General features: G+C 44.5%; 1 long non-coding RNA gene across 1 annotated transcript; it reads left to right on the top strand.

The window, feature by feature from the left end:
• The first annotated feature begins 2,877 nt into the window (after positions 1–2,877).
• Positions 2,878–9,959, top strand: LOC142104670 (uncharacterized). The gene is made up of 4 exons (XR_012679619.1): positions 2,878–3,322; positions 3,569–3,987; positions 9,113–9,221; positions 9,900–9,959. It is a non-coding gene; the product is annotated as an uncharacterized LOC142104670 (long non-coding RNA).
• The last annotated feature ends 9,457 nt before the right edge of the window (positions 9,960–19,416 follow it).

Here is a 19,416-nt window from a genome sequence, read left to right as displayed (position 1 = left end):
CCGCATACAGGCACCTGTCTTGTTACCTGCCTCTCACTGATCTTAAAACTGACATGTTCTGGCATCAGGCTCACACCATTCATTTATCTACAGTCAGATCTGCGCAGGTGCAAGCTCTGTTTTCCTTCGGGACCTCCTCCCTCTATCCTATTGGCTAAGTGTTATTGGATCACTATTAAACCTCCTGGATTCACCTGTCTGATGCCTGTTCTTCAAGCTCACTTCCTGCAGCCTTTGGTTCTGGTTCCTGTTCCTGATTGTGTGCACTTCACTCTACCCTCAGCTCGTGGCCTGTGTTGAACTATCGCTGCTCCAGTATCTCTATTACAATCTCCAGAGTACTTCATCGTGACAGCCTCGGTTCTCTCATCGCTACCTCTCAGAGCCGCTACTACTACTGTGACTCATCAGCTGTTGTCCCGAGTTACCTCCGCTACTCCAGCCTGCTCTCAGCCTGCGGCCATGTTGAACTATCGCTGCTCCAGTATCTCTATAACCAACTCCTGAGTACATCATCGTGACAGCCTCAGTTCTCTCACCGCTACCTCTCAGAGCCGCTACTACATCTGTGACTCCTCAGCTATTGTCCACTATTATCCATTGCTGCATTCTCCTCAGTGACCATCAGTATATATTACCACTGTTCCTGTGTTCCTGTGTCTCTACCACTCACCTGCTGGTACCAGTGTTACTTTTTGCATCCCCTGGCTCCTCCACATCGTTCTGCTGTTCACTCATTCACGGGACCGCGACCTGCAGGTTTGGTGCCGCTAAGACCATACTTCCTTGCGGAGACTCCTGGTGAAAACCACCTTCCTGTTAGACTCCTCGCCTGTGGGTGGGCCTAGCCATGTTCAGCAGAGCCTAGGGATCTATTTCCATTATTGCCAACCGTGACAATGGGGAACTAGAGGGCTAGAAAGAGTCTATGTTTTTATAGTCCCCAGTTTCTGAGAAACGAGGTGCAGACTGGTTGAAGTGATATTAATACCTCGTTTTACCGCATTTAGTATCTATTTTTTCAGCTTTAATAAGTACGTGTTCATGTTTAAAATTTTCGCTACCTCCACAGCACATGTCATTGTGCATTCTTTTTTCTGGAAATAAAACAACATTTTTAATACACTATATACTATTGTCAGTTGTTTATCTACTAATTCATTAACAAGTCATTCAAACAGTCAAATTCACTTTTATTAATGTTTCTACAAATTAGAATCAGTTCTTTATTTTTTAGGTCTAAACCAGTGGTTCCCAAACTTTTGCAGTTCGCGGCACCCTTAGAGTCTCCATAACTTTTTCAAAGCACCCCTCCAAAATAGTTACTGAGCAGTCCTGTTTTAGAAGTAGTTGGGTCAAAAAATTTTAATAAGTATTTAGGTCACGACAGAAATACTTATTTAGTTGTATGCAAAAATGCCCCTCTGCATCCAGACACTCTGCCCCCTCTGCATCCAGGCACACTGCTCCCTCTGCATCCAGGCACACTGCCCCCTCTGCATCCAGGCACACTGCCCCCTCTGCATCCAGGCACACTGCCCCCTCTGCAACCAGGCACACTGCCCCCTCTGCAACCAGGCACACTGCCCCCTCTGCAACCAGGCACACTGCCCCCTCTGCATCCAGGCACACTGCCCCCTCTGCATCCAGGCACACTGCCCTCTCTCACGTTGCCCCCTCTGCCCTCTGTCCCCTCCTCTGCCCTCTCTCACGCTGTCCCCCTCCTCTGCCCTCTCTCACGCTGTCCCCCTCCTCTGCCCTCTCTCACGCTGTCCCCCTCCTCTGCCCTCTCTCACGCTGTCCCCCTTCTCTGCCCTCTCTCACGCTGTCCGCCTCCTCTGCCCTCTCTCACGCTGTCCGCCTCCTCTGCCCTCTCTCACGCTGTCACCCTCCTCTGCCCTCTCTCACGCTGTCACCCTCCTCTGCCCTCTCTCACGCTGTCACCCTCCTCTGCCCTCTCTCACGCTGTCACCCTCCTCTGCCCTCTCTCACGCTGTCACCCTCCTCTGCCCTCTCATGCTGTCACCCTCCTCTGCCATCTGCCCTCCTCCTCTGCTCTCTGTCCCCCTCCTCTGCCCTCTGTCCCCCTCCTCTGCCCTCTGTCCCCCTCCTCTGCCATCTGCCATCCTCCTCTGCCATCCTCCTCTGCCATCTGCCATCCTCCTCTGCCATCTGCCCTCTTCCTCTGCCATCTGCCCTCCTCCTCTGCCATCTGCCCCCCTCCTCTGCCATCTGCCCTCCTCCTCTGCTCTCTGTCCCCCTCCTCTGCCATCTGTCCCCCTTCTCTGCTCTGTCCCCCTCCTCTGCTCTCTGTCCCCCTCCTCTGCCATCTGTCCCCCTCCGCTGCCATCTGCCCTCCTCCTATGCCATCTGCCCTCCTCCTATGCCAGCTGCCCTCTCCTCCCCTTTGCCATCTGCCCTCCCCTCCTCCTATGCCATCTGCCCTCCCCTCCTCTGCCATCTGCCCTCCTCCTCTACTCTCTCTCCCCCTCTGCCCCGCGCCAGGCGCCGGCTATAGAAAAAAAGAAAGCAAACAGAAACTTACCAATCCGCGCGGCGCTAGGACCCTGCAGCCTCCTCTCTCGCGCAGCTGTCACTGACGTCGATATTCAGTGACAGCTGCGGGAGAGAGGAGGCTGCAGGGTCCTAGCGCCGCGCGGATTGGTAAGTTTCTGTTTGCTTTCTTTTTTCTAGGGCTGGCCCGCGGCACCCCAGTGACAGCGCCGCGGCACCCCTGGGAGCCGCTGCGCACACTTTGGGAACCGCCGGTCTAAACACACTTCTGCGCTTCAGATTTATTTATTTTCTTTCCAGGTTTATCCTTAATTTGTTTTAGTAATTTCTGCATTATTAGTTCCTTTCTGGTATTAACTATTCTGTATTCTCTCTTTTGGCAGTCGTAGTTGTACTGGTCCAGTACTTTTACCATCATCTCCACCTCTCTCGGGATCATTGCTTTTGCTCTTTTCACGCACGTTAAATGTATTTCTTCATCTTCTCCATCCCCCTCCACTACTTCTACAAATTTTTTCTCTACTTCCCGCACCCCCACTGACACCTGCTCCTCATCTGCCATCTTCTCGAATCCCTCAGCGCCAGACAGGCTCCTCTGTAATTTTATACACTCAGACATGGGCATTTGTTTCAGTTGTGGACCAATCGGTGGTGGTACCTGTATAGAATGGAGAATTGTGATTGAAGGTCATTCGTGTTTAATAACCTCGTGTTTGGCGAATATATCATTATATTTAACCCCTAGTGGTCTGAGAAATACGAACGGATACTACGATCGTTTTACACCTTACATCCATTGCCATACAAGGTAAATTGTGATTATGAATGTTTTCTTGTACCATTGGTCTTATCGTAACAACTGCCTAAATATATATTTTGTGAATGTTAATATGTCTATATACAAAACACTTTGGTTATACTTATGAGTATTATTTATGATACACACAATGGCTAAAATAGTACTGAAAATATTTTATAAATATAGTATCGTTTTTTTTTTATATCATCAGTGGACAAAAGACGGCCATGACTCTTTCTTTTTATCTTTAAACAGAACCTGTAAATGTCATATGACCACAATGTGGAGCTCATGAGGGATTTCATTGAGACTTATAGGGCGCATCCCTGTTTGTGGAAAATAAAATCAAAGGAATATTGTAACAGAATGTTATGTAATGTGGCTATGCAGGAACCTGTGAAAGCTGCCGCATTACCCTGGAGCATGTGGAATGGGCAAAGAGCAAAATACAGAACCCTCGAACTGTATACAAAAAATAACTAAATAAGGGTGAGACCTCAAAAATATCAGGGGCAGGTGCAGATGATGTTTATGTGCCAGAGCTGTGGTGCTTTGACCTTCTGGACTACATTTGTGAAAATGAAATTACACGCCAGTCCACCTGTAGCCTGGATACGGACAGTAGTTCTCCTACTGATGTGGTCCAAGCAGATGACATACCTCCTAGTGGAACTGTAAGTATTACGCTGTTGCTGTGTATCAGGTTTATTACAGTAGAAATATGCACAATTGTCACATACACTCATTCTGCCATGGCACTGCACCCTCCCCCTTAATATATTAAAGGTATGTCTCCCTGTTTAATTTTGCACTGGCACTTGCATTTCTAGGGTGGCCCAACTCTAGAGGTGTCAAACCCACTACTTCCGTTTCCTTGACATTGTTGTCCTCATACGTATGTGAACTACGTACACCTACTTCTTAGAAAGTTATGCAGAACACAACAGACCATCACCACTTTGTCTATCTTGTCAAAACGTAGAATCTGTTACTGAGAATTCCAAACGCATTTTCAACAATACGCCTAGCTTGCGACAGTCTATAATTAAATTTCCGCCTTTCTGTAGACAAATTGCGTTGTGGATAAGGTTTCAACATATTGTTGTGCAATGTAAATGCTCCTTCGTTGAAACTCACCTACGTAATAAAGTGCTGCGTTGGGCTCATAGTTCTAAACTTGCTGGACATGCTGCTGTCAAGAAGACGATTGATTTCCTTTCTCGCCTTTATTGGTGACCTTCTCTGGCCGCTGAAGTTCAGAAATGCGTTTAGGCCTGTGAGATCTGTGCACGACATAAGTCCCCCAGACAGTCTCCAGCAGGCCTACTCTTGCCTCTTCCAATCCTGAAGTCTCCATTCTCCAACATTAGCATGGATTTTATTACAGATCTTCCCAACAGTAATGGATTCTCTTGCATTTGGGTGGTAGTCGACTGCTTCTCCAAGTTCTCTCACTTTGTCGCCCTCAAAGGTCTACCTTTGGCATCTGAGTTGGCATCTTTATTTATCTCCCATGTCTTCTGTATCCATGGTTGCCCTCAAGAAATCATCTCCAACCGTGGAGTGCGGTTTGTATCCAGGTTCTGGAGGTCCTTTTGCAAACATCTGGGGATGGATCTCAAGTCCTCATCTGGATACCATTTACAAGCGAACAGTCAGAGTACTACCTTTGGCGTCTTTGCTCTGAACAAGTCTTCTTGGAGTAACGTTCTTCCTTGGGTCACAATATTCATCGACATGAATCTACTGATACCTCAACCTTCCTCATCATATTTGATAGACACCCTATTTTACCATACCTGCAGCACAGAATTTAATTCATGATTTTTCCCAGATCTGGACCCAAATTCAAGCCAAGTTACAACAATCCTTCTCTCGCTATAAGCATTTTGCAGACAGTCATCAAAAAAAACATCCCGTGCTCCGTGTTAATGACAAGTCTAACTGTCAATCCGGAATCTCAAACTCAAAGTAAGTTCAATGAAACTTGCACCCCGTTACATTGGTCCTTTTTCCATTGCCCATTTTATCACTTACAAACTCCGGCTACCGCCCTCCATTCGGGTACACAAATCCTATCACATCTCTCTGTTGAGACCGGTTATCCTCAACAAATTTTCTAACTATTCTTCTCCTCCTCCACCAGTTAAGACAGCAATAGGTGAGGAATTTGAGGTGGAGCGGATTTTAAAGACATGTATTCTACGGAACAAGACTCAATTCCTCGTGCACTGGAAGAGTTATGGCCCTGAGGAAAGATCATGGGTCAGCAAGGAAGATCTCCATGCCCCTGGTCTTTTGGCTAAGTTTATTAGGTCAATCTACCCACTCTATAAGAGAGGAGGGGGGGTACTGTCAGGCGCTATCCCCGCACTTCCCCTAGTGTCACGGACGGACACCTGTCTGTTCTCACTGACGGCATCTCGCTGTCTAGCAACGGGATGCTTTTCCTGGTTCCGGGTAGCCATGTTGTGTACGCATGCGCAGAGCATCGAATTTCGTCACATAGCGACTAGAAACTCTCTTTACTTGCATTACGGTTGGTTGCATTCTGACCGCCGAAAGCCGCAGCATCAATCAAGGAGTAATTCCCTATATTTAAACCTCCTTCTGGCTGTATCTGGCGCCAGAGTATTGGTTCACCAGCTCCAGCCTTCTGTTTCTGTTCCAGCATTGTATTTTGGCTCTGACCTTTGGCTTGATCTCCCGACTACTCTCTAGTGTTATCCCAGGTACCGTTCTCGTCTATTTGGTTCTGACCTCTGGCTTCCCTCTGACCATTCTCTGCATTATCCTTGGGTACTTTGCTCCTGTTTGGCTTCTGACGCGAACTGTTCGACTATTCCTGTTCCACACTACTGCACTGGTAACTAACTTGGAGAACTGCAACCTGCACACCTCACGCAACCAAGTCCAAACCTCATTTCAGGTGTCCCTGGTGAATACCGGGGGTGCGATAGGCTCCGCGCCTCCTTGTTTAGCTGTGTCAATAGCCGTCGTTAGCACCTCCTGCAGTCCTATCATGACAAACTATTATTAATATTATTATTATCATTTATTTGTTAGGCGCCACAAGGTTTCCGCAGCGCCGCACATAGTACAAACAGTAGACTATACAGGGTATAACAGTACAGAACAATAAACAAAAGTACCAATACCTCAGAAACTCCAGGCAGGCAGATGCAATAGACACGGAGCAGAAGAACAGGTGAGGAGACAGGAGGGAAGAGGGCCCTGCTCAAGCGAGCTTACATCCTAAGGGAGGGTTAAACAGACCAGGCACAAGAGGAGCCAGTTGAGGGAATGGGAGAGAGGGGAGAATGAGTGGAGGAGATGGGGGTTAAGTGGATGGTTGGTAGGCTTTGAGAAAGAGGTGAGTTTTGAGTGCACGTTTGAAGGAGCACAGAGTAGGAGAGAGGCGGATGGAGCGAGGGAGGTCATTCCAGTGAAGGGGGGCTGCACGGGAAAAGTCCTGGATTCTGGAATGGGAAGAGGTGATCAGAGTGGAGGAGAGGCGGCGGTCATTGGCCGAGCGCAGGGAGCGGGTGGGAGTGTGAATGGAGAGGAGGTTAGAGATATAAGGGGCAGTAGAGTGGGAGAGAGCCTTGTAAGTGGTGGTGAGGAGTTTGAAAAGAATTCTGTAGGGGAAGGGGAGCCAGTGTAGGGCAAGGCAGAGAGGGGAGGCAGAGGAGGAGCGGCGTGAAAGGTAGATGAGTCTTGCGGCCGCATTGAGTATAGAGCGGAGAGGCGGGAGTGGGGGAGGCCGGTGAGGAGGAGGTTGCAGTAATCCAGGCGGGAGATGATGAGTGCGTGTATGATGGTTTTGGTGGCCTCCTGAGAGAGAAAGGGACGGATGCGGGCGATGTTGCGTAGTTGGAAGCGACAGGCTTTGGCAAGAGAATGAATGTGGGGGGCAAAAGAGAGAGAGGAGTTAAGGGTGACACCCAAGCAGCGGAGTTGGGTGACAGAGGAGATGGTGGTGTTAACGACAATGGAGAGGTCATGGTGGGATAGGAGGCTGGGAGGAGGAAAGACAATGAGTTCAGTTTTGGAAATGTTGATTTTGAGAAAGCGCTCCGACATCCAGGAGGAGATGGCGGAGAGGCAGTCAGATACCTGAGCGAGGAGGGTGGAGGAAAGATGTAGCCGGAAAACATAAGTAAGAGAGAGACTATAGTACCTTATGCCCTGTGAGGCAGTTTTTACTGAAAATGATGGCTTCCTTTCCGCAAACAACCTGTTGGATCCTCTTCAGTCTGGCTTTCGTTATCAACACTCCACAGAGACTGCGTTGACTAAGGTTGTCAATAATCTGTTCACTGCTAAAAGTAGACGCCATTACTCTCTCCTAATTCTCCTGGATCTCTCGGTTGCATTTGACACCGTTGACCACTCTCTTCTCATACAAATGCTGCAATCCCTAGGACTTCAAGACACTGTTCTATCCTGGTTCTCATCCTACCTCTCTAATCGCTCTTTCACTGTTAATTTCTCTGGAGCCACCTCTGCTCTGCTTCCTCTATCAGTTGGAGTACCACAAGGCTCAGTGCTAGGTCCTCTGCTATTCTCTATCTACACCACTTCTCTTGCAAATCTAATAAGCTTCTTTGGATTTCAGTATCATCTCTATGCGGATGACACACATATTTATCTATCATCTCCTGATCTCTCGACATCTGTGTTGTCTCGCGTTACTGACTGTCTTTCTGCCATATCATCCTGGATGTCCTCTCGCCAACTCAAACTTAATCTTTCGAAAACAGAGTTAATAATATTCCACCCACCAACAAGAGAATACATTTCTATCTCTGTTGATAACATGACCTTAAACCCACCTCTCAAGCTCGCTGCCTAGGTGTGATCTTTGACTCAGAACTATCCTTTGTTTCCCACATCAACTCTATATCTAAATCATGTTACGTACATCTAAAAAACATTTCCAGAATACGCGCAAATCTTATACAAGCAACTGCAAAAACCTTAATTCATGCATTTATCATCTTCCGCATTGACTATTGTAATTCCCTCCTTACTGGTCTTCCCCAAAACAGACTCAAACCCCTACAATCTATTTTGCACGCTGCGGCAAGATTAATTTTCCTTGAAAATCGTTATTCCTCTGCTGAATCACTCTGTATGAATCACTCTGTATGTACACTGGTTGCCTGTTTTCTACCGAATCCAATATAAAATACTCTTACTAACCTACAAGGCCATCAACAAAGCTGCACCAATATACATCTCCTCTCTTGTCTCAAAATATCTCCCAACTCGGCAACTCCGTTCTGCACAAGATCTGCGTCTCTCATCCACCCTCATTACATCCTCCCATTCCTGGTTACAGGACTTATTTCGGGCTGCACCCACTCTATGGAATTCTCTCACTCACACATTAAGACTCTCCTCTGGTCTACAAGCTTTCAAGCGTTCTCTGAAAACCCACCTCTTCAGACAAGCTTATAATATTCCTCAACCACCCTCTTAACCTCACTACATTACCCTATTACCACCCATTATACAACTACCACTTGACCAACATTGTTGTGTGACAGGATCATTTAGCTTATGAGTCACTTTTACCTTTGCAGTCTGGCTGGGCCGGACATATGCCCACCGCATACAATATACACTGCACTAGAGCTATAACCAAAAGGCAAATGAGCTATAATCGAAAATACTGCAAATAAGCTATAATCATCTGCTAAACTTCAAAGCATCAAAGTATATTGTCTGCACCAATTGCACTGTTATTTTCCCACCCTTCTCCCACTCCTGAACCCCTCTTTATCCCCACCACAGGTTGTGCCACGGCAGAAACAACCAACAAGCGCGGGAACTGGAACACCTGGATCATCCGTAACGGCTGCAACAACCCTCAAAACACACAAGTCAAGTGCAGACGTCCAAGGTAAACCCCCTATAAAGGGTTTACACCATCCACTTCGACTGCAAATATAGACTGAAACTCATGTGTCAAACTCCCATTGTCCAATAGATTATAAGCTTGCGAGCAGGGCCTTCTCATCTCTGTCTGTTTTACCCAGTTTGTTTATTAGTTTACTATGTCTGTCCCCAATTGTAAAGCGCTACGGAATATGTTGGCGCTATATAAATAAATGATGATGATGATGATGGCTCAGGAGAGAGAAGTAAAATCATCGGTAGCTAGTGGTGGGGCCCTTGGAGAGGTGTGGGCAACAGTTGCATAGATGTCCGAAAAACAATATCGGGAACTTGCCTAGATGTCCGCAAACAACAATATCTTCTCTCTCCGGAGCCATCATCAAGGTACTATAGTCCATCTCTTACTTATGTTTTCCGTCTGGAATTAGGATCTCTCACATGGACCACGGTGAAAGTTGGTCTGTTGGACATTTGTGGACATTTATTCACTTATGATTTTATTTGTGTTCAGTCACATTTTGTGGGACATTCTTAGAGTTTGACTGATCAACTATATTTCCATTAATGCACAAGTGAATAAAACGTACTTGTTATTTATTTGATTTATTAATTGTTTTTATGTTAACTGATCTTAGGCTGTTCAAGTGTTTAGAACAATAATACATTTTTACCTTTTATCTAGTGAGTTTACACTTTGTGTTTTTCCTTGAGCTCTCCACCGATACTGATCACATGATATATGGTAAGTATTATGCATCAGCATAGTTTGGAGTGTAGTCATATATTATACTTACCACTCAGTGTAAATCATCAGTAGGCATTTATCATTGTAGGCAATTGAGCGCATTATATCTTGTTTGGTTATATATAGGAAGGGATTCCCTTATAGTGCAGCTCTTGCCCACTTAGAGTTGAGCGCAGTACTATACTTTTTTTATTACATTATATATAACTATTCTTTCTTCAAGTGTTCATATATCTGAACAGACTTCAAAATACAAAGGGTATAATCTCCATTGAGAAAGTTGGTAAAGTTGTTGTATGAAAATGAACGGATCCCTATACTAATACACATGGTACATTCACACATGTAAATTATATTTTCAAACATCCCTTGTTGGGCCTGTTTTCACAAATCCCCTGTTGTTTTACAGCTATTTCAGGCCATGCTATTATATATTCAAAATACTTTTTGTTAGAATCGCTTTAAAAACGTTGTCTCATACTGTATATGAACCCACTCTCCCAAAATCTTCCCCTTCTTCCCTCCTCCAATTTAAAAAAAAAACAAAAACAAAGAAAAAACACTAACTTAGTTAACAATCAACAGTGGCTATGATAGAAAGGTGTCAGAACACACAGAGTATCGCAGACAGGGGTCAGACGGGCCAAGCTGACCCCTGTCCACTGCTGAACGTGAGCGCCAGAACTGGACCATGGAGAAATAGAAGAAGGTGGCCTGGTCTGCTGAATCACGTTTTCTTTTACATAATAAGGACGAGCGGGTGCACGTGTGTTGGTCACCCGGGGAAGAGATGGCACCAGGATGCACTATGGGAAGAAGCCAGGCTGGCAGAGGCAGTGTGATGCTCTGGGCAATGTTCTGCTGGGAGACCCTGGGTCCTGGCATTCATGTGGATGTTACTATGACACGTACCACCTACCTAAACATTGTTACAGACCAAGTACACCCCTTCATGGCAGCGGTATTCCCTGATGGCAGTGTCCTCTTTCAGCAGGATAATGCCCCTGTCACACTGCAGGAATTGTTCAGGAATTGCTAGAGGAACATGACAAAGAGATCAAGGTGTTGAATTTGTCTCTCGTACCGGCTGACCCTGTATAATTGGGGCAACCCCTGTTCTTCATATTCAGCTCAGTGAACTGTGCCTCAAACAGCTGTACCTCTGCTGGGGATTGGAGAGCTACTAGCTGAGTAGCAGAAAGGAGTAAGATTACTCTGTCCAGGTTTGAATACCCAGTCAGTAGTATAGGCTCAGGTTTGCTTTTTGTGACATTGAGAAACATATATGAGCTGTCCCAGCAAACCACCACCAGTGATGGTAGAGTTCCAGGTTTGAATCTGCAGAGAGGTATCATTTTAGTATTTAGGATATTGGACATGCTTGGTGACATTTAGAATAATCTTACCTCTTAAAGACACTGTGTGGGGTCACTGGACTAGTACCCATGTGCTCTACTAGCAGAGATGTTGAAGTCCTGGTTTATGTTCCCCAGACAGCATTCTGTTAGTACCTTGTATGTTGATCCAGGCTGGTTGATGACGTAGAGCATAATCTCCTCACCATACCTAGCAAACAAGTTGTCTCAATGTACTTGTGTCAATGGTTTCTGTTCACAGCTAATGGTTGAGTTCCTGGTTTGAACCCCAAGAAGGTTTTCTTTAAACTACCTTGCCTGATGCACCAGGATGAATGACAATGTGGAAAAGAGTTTATATCAGCTTTAGCTGACTCAGAGGACTTGTAGCCTGGATCTCTGCTCATGGAGATGATTGAGCTCTTAGTTCACATCCACAAACAGCTTTAACTTTTGTACCTTGGAATTTAAACCTGGCTTGTTGAAGACATTGAGAAAAATCTCCCTACTTGCTTACACCTTATGTTGGCTCACTTGACTAGTAGCCAGGTGCTCTTCGGTTATTAGATGTCTGAGGTCCTGGTTCAGATCCCTTTTTGTACATTGCTTGGTGTACCTGGCTGGCTCATGACAATAAGAAGAGTCTTCCTACTTAACTGAAGTAACATTGAGGGCATACATTAGCAAGCAGTAAAGTTCTCAACTGAAAACAGAGTTCCTGTCAATATTGAGAAAAGAGAAGGCAAGTTTAAAATATAAGAAACTTTTCTTTACATGCATTGGGGTCCCGTATAATTGGGGCACCCTTGTTCCTCATATTCAATTCAGTGGACTACACCTGAGACAGCCATATCCTGTTGGGGATTGGAGAGCTACTAGCTAAATCGCAGAAAGGAATAAGATTACTCTATCCAGGTTTGAATACCCAGTCAGTAGTAGAGGCTCTGATTTGATTTTGCAGTTAAACTTCCTTTTAATATCTTGGATGTTGCACTAGTCTCTGATGACATTGAGAAACTAGGCTCATTGATGGCATTGAGTAAAGTCTCCACACAGTCATAACAACCAAGCTGGCTTGGAGGGATAGTAGCTTGGTGCTCTACTGACAGCAATGGGAAAGTTCTTGGTTTGAGTCCTATAGCAGGTTTAACTTTTAGGCATTTGATTGTTGCACCAGGCTGCTTGATAAAATTGAGAAAAATATGCAGAATCACTGATGACAAAAACTAGCTTAGTCATCTAGAAGCCCAGTACTCCATGCGCTTGCGTCCATGGTCTCTGTTTGCAGCTAATGGTGGAGTCCCTGGTTTGAACCCCAAGATGGTTTTCATTTAACTACCTTGCCTGATGCACCAGAATGACTTATGACTCTGTGGAAAGACTTCTATGTAAACTTAAGCTGGCTCAGAGGGCTTGTAGCCTGGTTCTCTGCTTGTGGAGCTACGTGAGGTCTTAGTTCAAGTCTGCAAACAGCTATAACTTTTGTACCTTGGAATTTAAACCTGGCTTGTTGAAGACATTGAGAAAAATCTCCCTACTTGCTTACACCTTATGTTGGCTCAGTTGACTAGTAGCCAGGTGCTCTTGTGTTATTAGATGTCTGAGGTCCTGGTTCAGATCCCTTTTTGTACATTGCTTGGTGTACCTGGCTGGCTCATGACAATAAGAAGAGTCTTCCTACTTACCTGAAGTAACATTGAGGGCATAAGTTAGCAAGCAGTAAAGTACTCAACTGAAAACAGAGTTCCTGTCAATATTGAGAAAAGAGAAGGCAAGTTTAAAATATAAGAAACTTTTTTTACATGCATTGGGGTCCCGTATAATTGGGACTCCCTTGTTCCTCATATTCAATTCAGTGGACTACACCTGAGACAGCCATATCCTGCTGGGCATTGGAGAGCTACTGGCTGAATCGCAGAAAGGAATAAGATTACTCTATCCAGGTTTGAATACCCAGTCAGTAGTAGAGGCTCTGATTTGATTTTGCAGTTAAACTTCTTTTTAATATCTTGGATGTTGCACTAGTCTCTGATGACATTGAGAAACTAGGCTCATTGATGGCATTGAGTAAAGTCTCCACACAGTCATAACAACCAAGCTGGCTTGGAGGGATAGTAGCTTGGTGCTCTACTAATAGCATTGGAAAAGTTCTTGGTTTGAGTCCTATAGCAGGTTTAACTTTTAGGCATTTGATTGTTGCACCAGGCTGCTTGATAAAATTAAGAAAATATCCAGAATCACTGATGGCAAAAACTAGCTTAGTCATCTAGAAGCCCAGTACTCCATGCACTTGCGTCCATGGTCTCTGTTTGCAGCTAATAATGGAGTATCTGGTTTGAACCCCAAGATGGTTTTCATTTAACTACCTTGCCTGATGCACCAGAATGACTTATGACTCTGTGGAAAGACTTCTATGTAAACTTAAGCTGGCTCCAAGGGCTTGTAGCCTGGTTCTCTGCTTGTGGAGCTAAGTGAGGTCTTAGTTCAAATCCACAAACAGCTATAACTTTTGTACCTTGGAATTTAAACCTGGCTTGTTGAAGACATTGAGAAAAATCTCCCTACTTGCTTACACCTTATGTTGGCTCAATTGACTAGTAGCCAGGTGCTCTTCGGTTATTAGATGTCTGAGGTCCTGGTTCAGATCCCTTTTTGTACATTGCTTGGTGTACCTGGCTGGCTCATGACAATAAGAAGAGTCTTCCTACTTACCTGAAGTAACATTGAGGGCATACGTTAGCAAGCAGTAAAGTACTCAACTGAAAACAGAGTTCCTGTCAATATTGAGAAAAGAGAAGGCAAGTTTAAAATATAAGAAACTTTTTTTTACATGCATTGGGGTCCTGTATAATTGGGGCACCCTTGTTCCTCATATTCAATTCAGTGGACTACACCTGAGACAGCCATATCCTGTTGGGGATTGGAGAGCTTCTAGCTGAATCGCAGAAAGGAATAAGATAACTCTATCCAGGTTTGAATACCCAGTCAGTAGTAGAGGCTCTGATTTGATTTTGCAGTTAAACTTCTTTTTAATATCTTGGATGTTGCACTAGTCTCTGATGACATTGAGAAACTAGGCTCATTGATGGCATTGAGTAAAGTCTCCACACAGTCATAACAACCAAGCTGGCTTGGAGGGATAGTAGCTTGGTGCTCTACTGACAGCAATGGGAAAGTTCTTGGTTTGAGTCCTATAGCAGGTTTAACTTTTAGACATTTGATTGTTGCACCAGGCTGCTTGATAAAATTGAGAAAAATATGCAGAATCACTGATGACAAAAACTAGCTTAGTCATCTAGAAGCCCAGTAATCCATGCACTTGTGTCCATGGTCTCTGTTTGCAGCTAATGGTGGAGTCCCTGGTTTGAACCCCAAGATGGTTTTCATTTAACTACCTTGCCTGATGCACCAGAATGACTTATGGCTCTGTGGAAAGACTTCTATGTAAACTTAAGCTGGCTCAGAGGGCTTGTAGCCTGGTTCTCTGCTTGTGGAGCTACGTGAGGTCTTAGTTCAAGTCTGCAAACAGCTATAACTTTTGTACCTTGGAATTTAAACCTGGCTTGTTGAAGACATTGAGAAAAATCTCCCTACTTGCTTACACCTTATGTTGGCTCAGTTGACTAGTAGCCAGGTGCTCTTGTGTTATTAGATGTCTGAGGTCCTGGTTCAGATCCCTTTTTGTACATTGCTTGGTGTACCTGGCTGGCTCATGACAATAAGAAGAGTCTTCCTACTTACCTGAAGTAACATTGAGGGCATAAGTTAGCAAGCAGTAAAGTACTCAACTGAAAACAGAGTTCCTGTCAATATTGAGAAAAGAGAAGGTTTAAAATATAAGAAACTTTTTTTTACATGCATTGGGGTCCCGTATAATTGGGACTCCCTTGTTCCTCATATTCAATTCAGTGGACTACACCTGAGACAGCCATATCCTGCTGGGGATTGCAGAGCTACTGGCTGAATCGCAGAAAGGAATAAGATTACTCTATCCAGGTTTGAATACCCAGTCAGTAGTAGAGGCTCTGATTTGATTTTGCAGTTAAACTTCTTTTTAATATCTTGGATGTTGCACTAGTCTCTGATGACATTGAGAAACTAGGCTCATTGATGGCATTGAGTAAAGTCTCCACACAGTCATAACAACCAAGCTGGCTTGGAGGGATAGTAGCTTGGTGCTCTACTAATAGCATTGGAAAAGTTCTTGGTTTGAGTCCTATAGCAGGTTTAACTTTTAGGCATTTGAATGTTGCACCAGGCTGCTTGATAAAATTAAGAAAATATCCAGAATCACTGATGGCAAAAACTAGCTTAGTCATCTAGAAGCCCAATACTCCATGCGCTTGCGTCCATGGTCTCTGTTTGCAGCTAATGGTGGAGTCCCTGGTTTGAACCCCAAGATGGTTTTCTTTTAACTACCTTGCCTGATGCACCAGAATGACTTATGACACTGTGGAAAGACTTCTATGTAAACTTAAGCTGGCTCAGAGGGCTTGTACCCTGGTTCTCTGCTTGTGGAGCTACGTGAGGTCTTAGTTCAAGTCTGCAAACAGCTGTAACTTTTGTTTTTTGGATTGTACTCCTGGCTTGTTAAAGACATTTAGAAAAGTCTCCCTCCATTTGTTTGTATCAGCTGGTGGCTCAGGTGACTAGTAGCCAGGTATTCTCCTGTCACAACTTGTTTGCTGGTAGAGATGTTTGAGGTCTTAGTTCAACTCCACAAACAGCTGTAGTTTTTGTACCTTGGATTTTACACCTGACTTGTTGAAGACATTGAGATAAGTTTCCGTATTTTCTCCCACCATATGTGGGCAGCATGGTGGCTAAGTGGTTAGCACATCTGCCCCACGGTGCTGGGGCCATGAGTTCAGTTCCTGAACAGGGCCTTATCTGTGCAGTGTGTGCACGTGTTAGGAACTGATGTGTGTTGTCTGTGCAGTGCTGTAGAAATAGTGGTGCTATATAAATGATGTTGGCTCAGATGAGTAAGATCTAGGATCTGTCAATTTGTATCTGTCAATTTGTATCTGTCAATTTGTATCTGTCAATTTGTATCTGTCAATTTGTATCTGTCAATTTGTATCTGTCAATTTGTATCTGTCAATTTGTATCTGTCAATTTGTATCTGTCAATTTGTATCTGTCAATTTGTATCTGTCAATTTGTATCTGTCAATTTGTATCTGTCAATTTGTATCTGTCAATTTGTATCTGTCGGGTGGACTTGTCTGACTCATGACATTTAGGAGTCTTTGTGAAAGATAGTCTTTAGTCATATAAGTTAGTGGGCAAGTAGTAGTAGTAGTAGTAGTAGTGGGCTCATTGGACAGAAGAGTTCCCATCAATATTGAGAAAAGTGTAGTCTAGTGAGAGAAGAGTAGGGGAAAGTTAATAATGTAAGAATAGTGTAGTATTTTCATAAAAGTGGCTGTTAATTATTTTAGAACACCACAGACATGTTTATTTAATAATGCTGGACAAACAATTTAACCCATCACTTACAAGGGGAGCACCCACTGAGCAGGATGATGACAGAGAAACCACCAACCTGTCTGGGGATTCAAACCAGGACCTTCCAACATCACAGTCAGCAATCTGGCTACTAATCACCTGAGCCATCCAAGCCAGTACATGATAGAGAGTATCAGTGGGTCTTTTATCATCGTCATCATGGGGCCTGGAGCAAAATCAAAGAAGCTATAAATGTTACCTGTCTGGGGATTCAAACCAGGACCTCCACCATCACAGTCAGCAATCTGGCTACTAATCACCTGAGCCACCAGATCCAATACATGATGGAGAGCATCAGTGGGTCTTTTATCAATGTCATCCAGGGGCCTGGAGCAAAATCAAAGGATCTGTAAATGTTACCTGGCTGGGATTCGAACACAGGAACCTATATAGACAATAATCAGGGCTTCTGTCTATTGAGCCACCACGATAGAACATTTGCTAATGATATGAAGACACTTTTCTCATGGACTTCATCAAGCCTGTTGCATCATTCAATTTACTAAAAAGAAACCAGACAGGGGACTCAAACCAGAGACTCCTCTATCTCTGCATGTATCTAATTTGGTTTCTAACCTGCTGAGCTATCCCATGCTTCAAGTAATGTGAAAGACTTTTATCACTGTCTTCAATCAGTAACTTTGTATCAGGAATGGGCCATGTACCTGAACTACAAGTCCCAGCAGACTCAATAACCCTCTGTTTGACCATCAGTGCAGAGAGTCCAGCCACAACTGGAGTCCTCTATTTCTCTGACTGCAGAAGCCTTTGGTATCTGATTATCTTATATTTCTACACCGGTAACTTTACAGCTTTGAAACTGGTGTCACATATCATTCTGCTCTGTGGTGGGGTTTGTACATGTGAAGGACTATAGGACGGGGAAGGTGACCAGTGATATGTGCAGTGATGATGATGATATTGCTGGGATCACCTCTCCAACAGACAGATTGCAGCTGGGGGCAGTTTGTGGTAGTGGTTAAAGAGAGACCTTTAAACCTCCTCACACTTGGGGCAGATAGTAACAGAGATATTTAAGTTAGATACAATGAAGTTATAACTAAAGCTGGGTACACACTACACTGATTATTGGGCCAATCAGACTATATACGACTGATTGGCCAGATATCTATGAGTGTGTATACTTACCCGATGGTCCAAAGTCGTCCCACAGTGCCGATCATCGCTTCAACTGGTTGGTCGTACTGGTTAGATTTTTGTCGTTTAGCAGCTAATTAACTGTCAGCAGCTGCTGACAGTTCAATGTAATTCTGCACTATCTTCATCCCGCTGAAGGAGAACAGAGACAGCGAGCAGGCACACGGTCAGCGTTACAGATGGTGAGAAATGCCAGACGTTTCATTCATTCATTCTGCTGCAGCACAAGTCTTTGGTGTACACTTCACTAGGTTAGCTAAATAAACGAAGAGTGGTCTTTAAGGGCAGAGCGGAAACTGCAGGACATTTGCATGCTCAGTTCCTCCCCATAACATCTTCCAGGCTGATGGTGACAGGCTGTAAATCTGAAGGTAAATCGTGTGTAGTGTGTACACATGAATCGGCAGGCTGATCGTGTCTTTTTTTTTTTTGTCTGTCGTTCATAAATCGCTAATCGTTAGCATTTCATGTAGTGTGTACCCAGTTGATACAAACCTGAAAATACCATATATCATGTGATGAATGTCAGATATTACTCTATAAGATAGACACAAAGGGTCTGATTCATTAAGGAACATAGATGCCATTAATGTCAATTTTTTGCGAAAAATCGTTCTGCACATGCCGAGAAACAAACCATACGCCAGAGAGCGCAGCAACGTCTAATTCATTTTCAAGTGCAAAGGACCCAACTACAGACTACAATTTCAGGGTCGGTTCGGGGAAGGAAACAAGGGAATCCATGTAGTCAGTGTACAGTGTGGGCGTCCAATTCAAGCTTCGGGCATCTCAAAGGTGCGTGTTTTTCTGTCGTATCACTTGCTCCAGGTCAGGTGTAAGTGCTGATTACTAGTGATGACGGCTGTGTATACAGCTAGGACATGTGTCTGTATCAGCAGCTACAGGGCAGGTGTAAGTGCTGATTACTAGTGATGACGGCTGTGTATACAGCTAGAACATGTGTCTGTAATCAGCAGCTACAGGTCAGGTGTAAGTGCTGATTACTAGTGATGACGGCTGTGTATACAGCTAGGACATGTGTCTGTATCAGCAGCTACAGGTCAGGTGTAAGTGCTGATTACTAGTGATGACGGCTGTGTATACAGCTAGGACATGTGTCTGTATCAGCAGCTACAGGGCAGGTGTAAGTGCTGATTACTAGTGAAGACGGCTGTGTATACAGCTAGAACATGTGTCTGTATCAGCAGCTACAGGGCAGGTGTAAGTGCTGATTACTAGTGATGACGGCTGTGTATACAGCTAGAACATGTGTCTGTAATCAGCAGCTACAGGTCAGGTGTAAGTGCTGATTACTAGTGATGACGGCTGTGTATACAGCTAGGACATGTGTCTGTATCAGCAGCTACAGGTCAGGTGTAAGTGCTGATTACTAGTGATGATGGCTGTGTATACAGCTAGGACATGTGTCTGT

Source organism: Mixophyes fleayi, chromosome 10 (assembly GCF_038048845.1).
Source record: "Mixophyes fleayi isolate aMixFle1 chromosome 10, aMixFle1.hap1, whole genome shotgun sequence".
NCBI classification, from domain to species: Eukaryota; Metazoa; Chordata; class Amphibia; order Anura; family Limnodynastidae; genus Mixophyes; species Mixophyes fleayi.
Note: the sequence above shows the minus strand (reverse complement) of the source record. Positions and strands in the feature narration are given on the sequence as shown.